This window comes from Coenobita brevimanus, chromosome 80 (assembly GCF_032717465.1).
Source record: "Coenobita brevimanus isolate Jiangsu-jjx chromosome 80, ASM3271746v2, whole genome shotgun sequence".
Lineage (NCBI taxonomy): Eukaryota > Metazoa > Arthropoda > Malacostraca > Decapoda > Coenobitidae > Coenobita > Coenobita brevimanus.
In genome coordinates, this window is record NC_137033.1 from 37,171,830 (window position 1) to 37,183,414 (window position 11,585).

Below are 11,585 nucleotides of genomic sequence, written 5' to 3' on the forward strand. Positions count from 1 at the left end.
CTTGCAATTGAATGACGTTTATATACATCAACGGGATTGGCAGTGACAAAACGTGCGGACGTCTATTCACGTCAACAGGACGGGGTGGGTTAAATAGTGTTTAACAACTGAATCGAATGGTCCAGGTCCTACATGCTGATCATAATCTTTTGAACTTAATATGTCATGTAATGACCACCGAAACAGATGAGGTAGAAATCACCCATGTCTAACTCTTAAACACCCTTTGTTAATTAGGCCAATACTTTTCTCAGTTTTTTCGCTTTCATAATTTTACACCTATATACGTGAATTTGTTATTCTCAACTCCCAAGGAAGCCATCCTGATATTGGGCAACAGGCAGACCCATCTCATGCATGGCCTGGACCTCGTCATGACTTGTAAATTAACCACAGAGCAACTGATGTTCTGAGAGAATTATAAGCACTCTGTATCACAGTTTATTTGTGCTGCTCATCATGTATTCAACTTTTCTTTATCACTTCGCATTATGTACATTGTTTATAATTTCTTGGTTCTTTGTAATTTCCTTAGATTAGGATATAAAGATTAAGCCTTACATGTTTGGGGGGAAACTACAGAATATAACTGATAGCCTATCTTAGTAGGGCTGAAATTCACAACTGACCTATACTTATAGTTAGGAAGAAATAAATCACTGGAAAAGAATATCTTCAGTGATTTCTATTGCCAAAGGTAAGTATAACTGTAAGCATATTCAGGAAGGTTGAAATCTTTAAGGTATTATGATACGGATAGGTATTCTGTACAAAGTCACATTGATAGGAACATGGATTCCTTGTAGGCCTAAAAGAAGATTCATTTACAAATATATTAGGTGTTAAGTCCAAAATTTGAACTTCAGTAATAAATATCTTAAACTCTTAAGGCCCTCAGGTCTCAGTTCTTGACCCTACTAATTTTACTTGGTCCTTTTCCTTCTTTCTTTATCTTCTTTTCCTCTCACTTCCCTAAGGTGTGAGAGCTGTGTTGATGGGATGCAAGGCTGTCTCTTTTGTGTCAGTCGTGAACGGCCTCAGGGAACCACAGAAACAGTTGCCCTTGTCTCTTTCGCCCTTCCTCCTTACTCGGGCTCTCAGGAGCAGACTAGTTTAATTCCTGCTTTGTACAATTTGGCTCACTGTGGCCAGTCATGAACCTACTTCCATAAACCAAGAAGCAACGGGAGATGCTCCTCCAAAACCTTCTCCCGGTCAGGCAGATCCCCCCTCCCATACTTTTCTGCCCTTTTCTTCGTATCCTTCTGTTTCTTCTTCTTACCCCCGTCTCCGTCCTTCTCCCCTCTTTCCGGACCCTCCCTCAATATCTTCGATATTCGGCTGCCAGACATGGCAGAAGTACTTTAACATCCAGCCGGCGATGAACCACCTCAATCTCCATCTCTCCTCCAACAAATAGGTCCCAATATCACGTTCTCATCATGTCCTTATGGAGACCGCCTCTTGACAGTTAAAACTGCTGCATAGACTGAGAAGGCTTCGTCACTTACTGACCCCTCTGGTCACCCTATCACTGCAGTTGCAGATGTTCACCTAAACTCTACCACCAGAACTGTTCTAATCCCACCCATAGGTGACTGCAGTTTTTCTGAATGTTCTGCTGACATCCAAGCAATCTTGTCTGCTCAGCACCTTGCATTATTTTCTGTTCAGTGCTATATGCACCCCCCTCAGGGACATCACAACTATTCAGCCAAAATAGCTAAGATCATCTTCAAAGTTCACAACCTTCCCACCTCTGTGATTGTTGGTGGTACATTACTTCGGGTCAAAGAGTACATGCCTCATCCTTGACAATGTTTTTCCTGTTGGCAATATGGCCACCCAGCTAAATGCTGTAGGTCAGAGGCAGTCTGCCCTGCTAGTGCTCAATCAACCACACCTCAGCCTGCGTAACTGAGACACAAGTCTGCCCGAACTCCCAAGGCTCTCATGCTACCTCGTCCCAGAAATGTCTGGTGTATGTCTTTGAAACTGAAGTCTCCAGGATTCACTGGAAACAAGACCTCTCCCAGTGTGCAGCCTGTCAATGTGCCCATGACTTAGGATTCTCTTCCCATACCACATATGCTCGAGTGGCCTGTCCTGTCTTCACTACCTCTACTATCTCCAGGTCCCACTGCATTGCAGCTGTCACAACCTCTAACTCCTTTTCTGCACTCATCCCCCTATCTGACACACCTGCTCTCATGGTGTCACCAGTCTCCAGCTCCTCTGCTGTCTCAGCCTCTTCTCCTGTCTCTACTCATACCTCCTCCTCACCTATCCCTCTGACTGTAACTGTTGTTTCCTCTCCTGCTGTCTCTTTTCTCCCCTCTTACTCCTCCTCTTCTCCCTCTTCTTGTTCTGCTCCCTACTATCAGGCCCCTTCTGTTTCTCTTTCCACCTCTTTCTCTGCTCTAGAATCCTCCAGTCCTACCTCCTCCCTGTCACATTTATTGTCCACTCCTCTCTCTTCCCCCCATAGCCCTTCCTTTTCTGCTGCTCCTCCTCACTCCTCCTCTTCTCTCTGTCAACAACTACTCCCTCTGCCACAGCGTGGCACCCGCTTTCCACCTCTCTCTGGTAAATGTGGGCTGCCATCCACTGCATCAGATGCCACGGGTTTCACAAAACCCACACATTCTCCCCCAACTCATAAGATGCATACTGCCTGTCCCTCACTCTCTGCTATGCCTGCTTCAACAAAGATCCCTGTCTCGACTCCACAGTCTTGTCCCATCCCTACCCCAACCCTGCAATCTTTTCCGGCTCCTGTGTTGACACCGCAGACGATACTCCCAACAGTTGCTGAGGGTGAAACCTTCACTGACATCATGGATTCTCTAGTACCGATGAGTCCCGAAATCGTGCTTCATACGGCTGAAGTCCATTCGGCTCCTTCTGATCTCCCTCCTTCCCCTTCTGCCCCCCTTTCTTCTTGTTCTACTCCCTCTCCTTTACCCCTCCCTATGCCACCGGGCTATAGTGACCGTCCTGCTCGTCCACCTCTTCTACCCTCTGCTTCTGTTCCTACAATCGGACTGACTCGATGATGTATGGTACTCGTCTCTCATAAATTTTATTTCCTGTGTACTATATTTTATCCTTTGTAGTCTTTCTTGTTTTTGTTTTTTTTTACTTGTCTTTGGTGTTACTTTTATGTGGTGTTGTAAGCTTTAGTATGTCTGTTTTACAGCGGAACCTTTGAAGTTTTACAGTGCATCATAATGACCTTTGTTATCTTCTTTCAGTTCACTGTCCTTCCCTATTCTGTGTACAAGAACCCCGTTTGTCTTCCCCTCCAGTACCTATACCTGACTATTGTTTCATGTTTTCTCCTGCTTCTCTTCCTGTGTCAGCTATCTTAGTGCACTACACAGTTCCTCATGAACATCTGTCCTTTCAGACCACAGTTCCATGTCATTTAATTTGTGTTTTTCTCGGACATTGGATTACCGTGGTTTCTATTCATTTCTCTTCCTCCCGGCCTATTGATTTCCCTGCCTTATCTCTTTTATTGTCCCAGTTACCCATGCCAATTTTATTGTTGGGAGATTTTAAATGTTGCCATGCTTTATGGGGCGATGCTGTTACTAATTCTCGTGGCCGCCACCTTGAGTCTTTTGTTTTTAGTTATGATTTATTTTATTGAATACAAGGAGCTTCATCGCATTTTGATGCTGGAACTCGTAGTTTCTCCTGTCTGGATCTCTCCTTCTGCTCCCCTTCTCCTTCTCTAGATTTCCGTTGGTCTCTTCTTTCTGATGCTGTATATAGTGATCACTTTCCTATCAAACTTGCTCTTACTTCATATTGTCCCGTACTCAGATCTCCTTGGTGGTGTTTTCTGAGGGCTGACTGGCCGTCATTTACTTCTTTAATGGTTCCTTCTGTTCCCCCTTCTTCCTTCTCTACTGTTTTAGATATGCTCACCTTTTTAGTGTGTTTGTTCTGCGTGCAACTTTGACTGTGATTCCTAGGTCGTCCCGTCCTTTTACTTCTAAGTGTGTGCCGTGGTGGGATTCTGATTGTACTCTGCAACTCCATGTTAAACGCGCACGTTGGAAAAGTTACCTGCGTAAACGCAACACTCTGGATGAACCGAGTCCATTTCTGCTATTTAAACAGGCCCGCACTCTTCTTTGTAAGATTGTTAAACGGGCTAAATGCAGTACCTGGAGATTATATGTTTCCACTATTACTACCAATACGGCCATTGCTTCTGTCTGGAAATGTACACGCAAAATAGCGAGAAAGCATCTTCCCAGGCCTTCCTCTTTCCTCCATTTGAATATGGAGTCAGTTGCAGATGCTCATCTAGTTGCTAATGGCTTAGGTCTTCATTTTAGTAAGGCTACTAGGGGCTCTCATTTCTCACCTGAATTCCATGCTCTTAAAGCTACAACCTGTTGTCTTCCAACTGTTGTCTAGTCAGTCATTTAACGTGCCTTCCACGCTCCAAGAATTGTCCTCCGCCCTTCGTCTTTGTAAGATCACTTGCGAGGGTCCTGATGGCATACACTATAATATGCTCCAGACCCTGGCTTTATTATTAGCTATTGGTAATCGCATCTGGACAGAGGGTGTTTTTCCTCCCTCTTTTCGTAAGGCCATCATTCTCCCGTTTCTTAAGCCGGGAAAGCAAGGATATGCCCCTCAAGATTACTAGTTGTCTCTGCAGATTGTTCGAGCATATGATAAATCATCATCTTATGTGACTCCTAGAATCCAAGCAGCTTTTGTCATCATCACAGTTTGGTTTTTGAAAAGCTCATGGTACCTTCACCCCCTCCTAAATCTAGAGACTTGTATCTGCTTAGGCTTTGCCACTCAAAAGTCTGTTGTCACAGTGTTCTTTGACCTTGAGAAGGCTTATGACACAGCCTGGCACTACCATATTTTACACACAGTTCGTTCTTGTGGTATTGATGGTAACCTTGGTATTTTCTTAAAGAATTTTCTATCAGCAGTGTTCTTAGCACTACTTTCTTTTTATTGGCTCTTAATGGGATTGTTTCTTGTCTTCCAGTTGGGGTTCACTCTTCTTTATATGTAGGTGACTGCAATATATGCCTCAGATTATGATATCTCTACCATTGGTGCTGTTATTCAACGTGCGGTTTCTGCTGCCTCAGAATGGGCTACTTCTCATAGTTTTCAGTTCCTTCCTCTTGTCTCATGCCATTACTTTTACTAGCTCTCATCTTATTTCTCAACCGCCCCTTTTTCTCTATGGCTTTCCTCTCCATACAAACTTCTTCTTCCTTTCTTGGCCTTCTTTTCGACTCCCGTTTTGTTTGGAAGGATCATATTGCCTCCTTGAAAATTCAGCCTTGCAATGCCTCTGTCTCTTACAAACTTTGCCGCACGTCTCATGGGGTGCTGATAATACTACTCTCCTGCTCCCTATTGTTCTCATTCTCTCCGAACTTAATTATGGTTACCAAATTTATTCTTCCACTTCGGACACCGTCCTCCAACAACTTGATTCTGTGCATCATCATGGTTTGCATCTGCCTCTTGGTGCTTTTAAACCTTCCCCAGTTCAGAGTCTCTATGCTGAATCAGGTCCTTCACTATTCCGCCATCGTGCTTTACTTTCTCTGCATGTCTATGCTAAGTTGCACTGTTTTCCTCATACCCTTTCTCTACTTCCTCATAGTCCTGACTTAGACACATTCTCCTCGCATCCTTTGATCAAGCCACCTTTTGCAGTTCGAGCTCGTACTCTCCTCTCGTACTCCTCCCTTACTGTTATAGTCGCGGCATGCGACTCTGGGGTTGTTATTATCGTACCCTGGCAACCTACCATTCAAAAGTACGTCTGATTTTGTGTATATGAGACGCATGTGATTCATGTATAATATGTTCGTGTATAATAATATTTGTGTATAATATATTCGTACATAATAATATGAATAGTGTATGGTACGAAATCAGACGCACTTTTGAATGGGAAGTTGCCAGGGTTCGATAATGACAACCTCGGGGTCTTGCGCCGCGACTACAGTAGTGTTATTTCTTTCCGCACATGTCTTTTTCCCCCGTGGCTACTTCACGACTCCCCGTTTGTCCTTCCATTCTCCTGTATTCCAAGTCCTATTTTTCTTCTTCATTTTCCGTTCCCAGTTCTCTGATCATCTCCCCTGCCATTCCTATGCAGTCCCTATATACACTGATGATTCAGAAAACCCTGTGGGTGTTGGGTTTGCGGTTCTCTTTCCTAACACCTTTTCTCATTGTAGCCTTCCTGCTTCTGCATGTGTTCTAACAGCAGGGTTATATGCCCTCTTCTTTGTGTTGCGGTATATATGTTGTGCTTTCTTTCCCTCATTTGTGATATTCCCAGATTTATGTAGTGCTCTGTCCTTTCTTTAGTCACCTTCTGCTTCTCACCCTCTAGTCCTTCATATCTTGGAATGGTTGTTCCGTATCTCTTCTCGTCGTAAAACAGTCCAGTTCTGTTGGGTCCCAGGACATGTGGGCATCATGAGCAATGAACGTGCTGATCAGCTGGCTCGCACGGCTGTTGCCAGAGATGCCTCTTCTTCCTTCCTCATTCCAGTCTCTGATTTTCTTCCAGCTCTGTCTTCCTTCTTTCAACACTAGTCGCAGTCTTGCTGGGAATCTATCACGTATAATAAACTCCATGTTGTTAAACCCTTTATTTCCCCCTGGTTGATCCCTTGCCACCATAATAGGAGGTGGGAGACTGCTTTAGCTCGTCTTAGAATAGGTCATACTAGACTTACCCACTTCTATTTGATGTCTGGTGACCGCCCTTCTCTCTGTACTCATTGCAGTATCATCCTTTCTGTATACCATATTTTCCTTGACTGTCCTCTTGATGCTCTACAGCGATGTATTGTTTTTCCTCTCTTGTCTCACCTTCAACGTCCCTCCCCTCGCCCTCTTGCAGACTTCCTCTGAGAATCACCGTATTTTCTCTTCCATAATATCATGTCCTTCCTTACCTCTATTAGTCTTCTTTCTGATATCTAATTCGGTTCCCTACTTCAGTAGCCCCATATGCAATATGATATACTTCTTCCATTAACCCATTTCTTTAACCATGCCGCATCTGTGCTCCTGGCCCACCCAGCGTACACAACTTGTAGCCGATGATTCGGTTTTGTGTTCGATTTTGGCACTAGGTTGTTACTGTTCTTCTTAAACTCTTAACTGGAGGGCTTATTGTACCATATATCATGAAACCAGGCTAGGCCTATAACAATCGACATGGGCACCCCACCACTGGAAACTGTTGGCAGTGACCACACATTACATCCGTTGTCCTGCTGAACATTTTGCAACTGTTCCAATGGGTTACCTCATGATCTGATCTAGGTCAGTACATGGGCGGGGCATACTGGGGGCCAGCTAGTAGGGGCATTCCACCACTGGAAAGTACTGGCAATGGCACTTCCTTATATCCGGGGTCTTGCTGAACATTTTGCAATGGGTTCCAGTGGGTTACCACATAAGCTTATTCAGATCAGCTTTGAGAGGTCAGTTATTGCCGACTGGCAGGGGTACCCCCATCACTGAAAATTACTGGTAATGACCATTTGTTATACACTGAGCAATGCCATGTCCACTGTACTTTGTTTCACAAAGTTACACAGCAAAGCTGAATTAGCCTATATTTGGAGTGGTCTATAAATCACTCCCCTGGCCACACCCATCACAGCAGGCCTTTCAGTTGTACAGTTTCATATACAAGCATATACATAGACCACTGTGTTGCACAAGAAAATCGGTTACCTTTCCAGCTACTCACACCACCCTGTGCATCCGGTCTCGTCTAGAGGGTTCGGCCCTGGGCCTGGGGGGTGGTCCGCCACCCTAGCCCGCAGCAGCATTACGCCATATCAACCCAGGCATCAAAAATCGATTTTTCCCACATCAGAATCCTATTATGTGGCCTGTTGTGTGGGGCAATTTCTAAACCAGCACTCAAAAATTGTTTTGGATGGATAGATAGATTGATAGATTGATGTAGATAATGTATTAATAGTTAATAAATTCGTTAATTACGTGTACATGTATCTAAGTTTTTTCAGAGTACTTTGATATACCCATGGGTTACCCGTTTAAAAACTGAGTCATTATGTCTGCTCTCCTACTTTATTGTTCGTGTGACAATCTCTTATATCACACTGCAGCATTTGCTTAGTGTAATGTTTGTGTGCAAGTGCTAAGTTGTAATTTTATTTCTTTATCACATTATTTATGTTTAAGATAGATTATTAAAACATTTTGAAATAATGTATGTTCTACGTATATCTAAGTGCCAAATCTTGCATTATTCTTTGTAATTTTTATTTATTTTGCAATACACTTTTCCAGTTTATCTAACCTATAATTTTGTTTCATAACGGCACTTCTTTTACGGAACAAAGAATTATACATGTTTAGACATGCATTGGCTCCTTGCATAAAGTGATTACCTATATATATATACATATATATATATATATAAAAAGCAACGTGGTTCACAATATAATATGTAAAGGTCAAAGGATCTTGTTGGTGGCACCGTATGATTCATAAACACGGCATGGGGGCGGGGGGGGGGAATTTTCACACAACAGACAAAATGGAGATGATGATGTTTCCAAAGAATGGTACTTTTACAGGTATGGCCTCGATAATGAAGGAACGTCGCCCTGTGAGATTTGCTTAAAAAATGCACTTTGTATAGTAGGTGGTGAGTCGGTGAGAGAGCGTCATATGGCAGTGCCTGATAAAACACTGATAAGGAGTTCATAATCGTGGTTTGGGGAAGAGTAGGTGATAAGAGAACGGGTGAGGCAATGGTGGACTTCAGTCTGCATGAGAGAGAGAGAGAGAGAGAGAGAGAGAGTACATTCGAAGGTATGGAGTGGCAGGGGGATGGGGTAGAGGGAGAGATTAATGCGTGGTTAGTAATTACAGGATCAGGGTTGGGTTGGACAAGTGTGGTACAGGGTGTGAGGGTTTCAGACAGAGATAGATGCTGGGAAGGTACAGGGTGGTCATTATGATTCCAGTGCTGATTGTACTGTCCTTCAGTGATTGACATTACCTCTGTACTGGCAACCAAATTTTCTTGAATTCCCTAAGACTGTAGAATGAGAAGGCTGTGGTGATTAACAGTGCTGAATCATAAGTCCAAATACAGAGTAAAATAGTGTTATGTCCCATCCCACACTGCCTCAGGCTCCAACAGCAGTAGTTCAGTATAGGAAGGACTTTGCCCGATGAGTTGTTCTTCCTATGGTCAGCCTTACGGTGTAAAGTACACAGGATCAACTGAGGAGTTGTAAATAAACACTGGCTTCTAAAGTTGGCTGTCTTTATTTTCCAAATAATTACACTTAATGCTTGCCAAATACACTATTTTCAGAAGTGCCGATGATACACAAACTTCAATAACACATCACTTTTTTCCAACAACACTTCACTATTTTCACAAGTACCGAAACTATACTGCGTTGCATTGACACTGAACTACATTTAAACTGAACTAAAAACCGACTGAAAATCCTCTACGCTCTTCTCCATCCTTATATAAGGTTGCATTTTTCTAGAATGATCTACATTTCTCCACATTTCTGGTGTATTCCTGAGGGAGCACGGTCACAACAGTTACCAGCTCGGAGACATCCAAGGCATGCCAGAGTTTTCTTGCACTGCGTAACACTCTAAATTATTTAGCGTACAAACTTAAATTACATGATTTAATGAACAATCACGTAAATAAAACATTGTTGAGAAAAAGAGCACAAAAATTAATGGACAATTATGAAATAACTATGCTCACAAACAGCAGACAAACTGGCAACTCTGACTCTTAACGAAATTACTGAACGAGAAACACTGAGAAACCTCTCAACTACCAAACTGGTAAATCCCGCATCTTTACAACAGCAATAAATAACAAATAATGCCAGAGAACTATTAATCACGACTGTATTATACCTAAATGACGGTTTGGGCACTTTATTAGAAAGGATTGGGCGCCAACAGCACCCACCAACCTGCCAACACTAGTGCTCAGGATCTCAGAAACTGACTGACTGTCACAGCGTTTGCATCTAGTTGCCTGAGTGCATTTTTGGGATCTGCCAAAACAACCCAGTATAGGACAATGGTCACTTAAGAAAGGAGGATAATTGCATGAACTCCTTGAAGCATGTACAAGGACTGTTACAATAAGACAAGGATAGCAAAGAAGGCTCTACCTCAACCTCCCAGCCGAATGTTCCAGGAAAAAAAATGGAAAACCAGGTACACATAAGACAAGGACAGCAAAGAAGGCTCGATCCCGCCCACCAAGACCTCTCGCCTGAACTGGCGGGAAAGTGTGAGAAGGGACATCACGCAGTATGGAAAACTAACGTACGCTCGAGGAAAGTTCCGCGTTATACACTCGCTCACCAATTTGAAATAATAAATGTGAAACAAGTGGCAGTGAAGCAGTAGCCAACATTCATCTATCTGGTAACTGTTTGAGAAGGATTGTAATGAAAGAGGTGGGGGGAGGGGGCTAGGAACTATCAGCTCCCCCAGCCTTCTTCCTCCTTTAACCTCTCCCCTCCCACACACTGGTATTCTTCACTGGTGGGTATCTCACGCATTAAAGTCCGAACTGGCAGGTAGGTGTATAAGGTGGAACTTTGTTCGAGTGTATTTCGCATCGGCAAGGACAGCAATTGATTTTGTGCAGTTATGGAATCTCTCCTTCTTTTTTTACTAATTTAATTGACCCTCCAACCGTATTTTTAATAATTGTATACAAGGTCATCGTCGTTTCTCAACACAGTTTTGGTGGTTCTGTAAGGGTGAAGTGCTTGAAAGGGTACAACAAGCAAGAAAGGTTGCTAGTTCTTTGAAAACAGTGACAAGAAACAGGAAAGTGAGCATGGAAGTCAATAATGTCGCTGCATGACAGTATTATGATACGAACTCTAACTTATGGAAGTGAAGCTTGGACGTTGTTGGAATGACATAAGTCATAAGTGAGAGCAGTGGAGATGATTTAAGAGGAGCATGTGGAGTCACATGGAGAGACAGACTGACAAATGAGGAAGTGAAGGAGCATTGTGGTGTGGATGTGTATGTGATAGAATGCGTTAGGAGAAATACAATGAGGTGGTTTGGCCATGTGGAGTGGATGGAGAACGAGAGACTAACGACGAGAGTGTATGTGAGTGAGGTGGACAGGGAGAGAGGGAGGGTGAGGTCAAGGATGAAGCGAAGGGATGGAATGAACAGGCATATTAGAGAGAGGGGTGTGAGCTGGGAGTAGGGCAGTGAAATGGCGGGGGAACGGGCGACAAGGAAGCGATGTGTTTGTGGCCACCCGGCGTCTGGCAGTAGATAGGCTTTTTTTTTTTTTTTTTTACTCAGATTTTACTGCCTCGCCAACCATCTTATTTTAATAAAATCATACTACTACTACTACTGCCACCACCACCACTACTACTGTTACCACCACCACCACCATTACTACTACTACTACTACTACTACTACTACTATTACCACCACCACCATGCATTACTGCTACTACTACCACCGCTATTTCCATTATTATCTT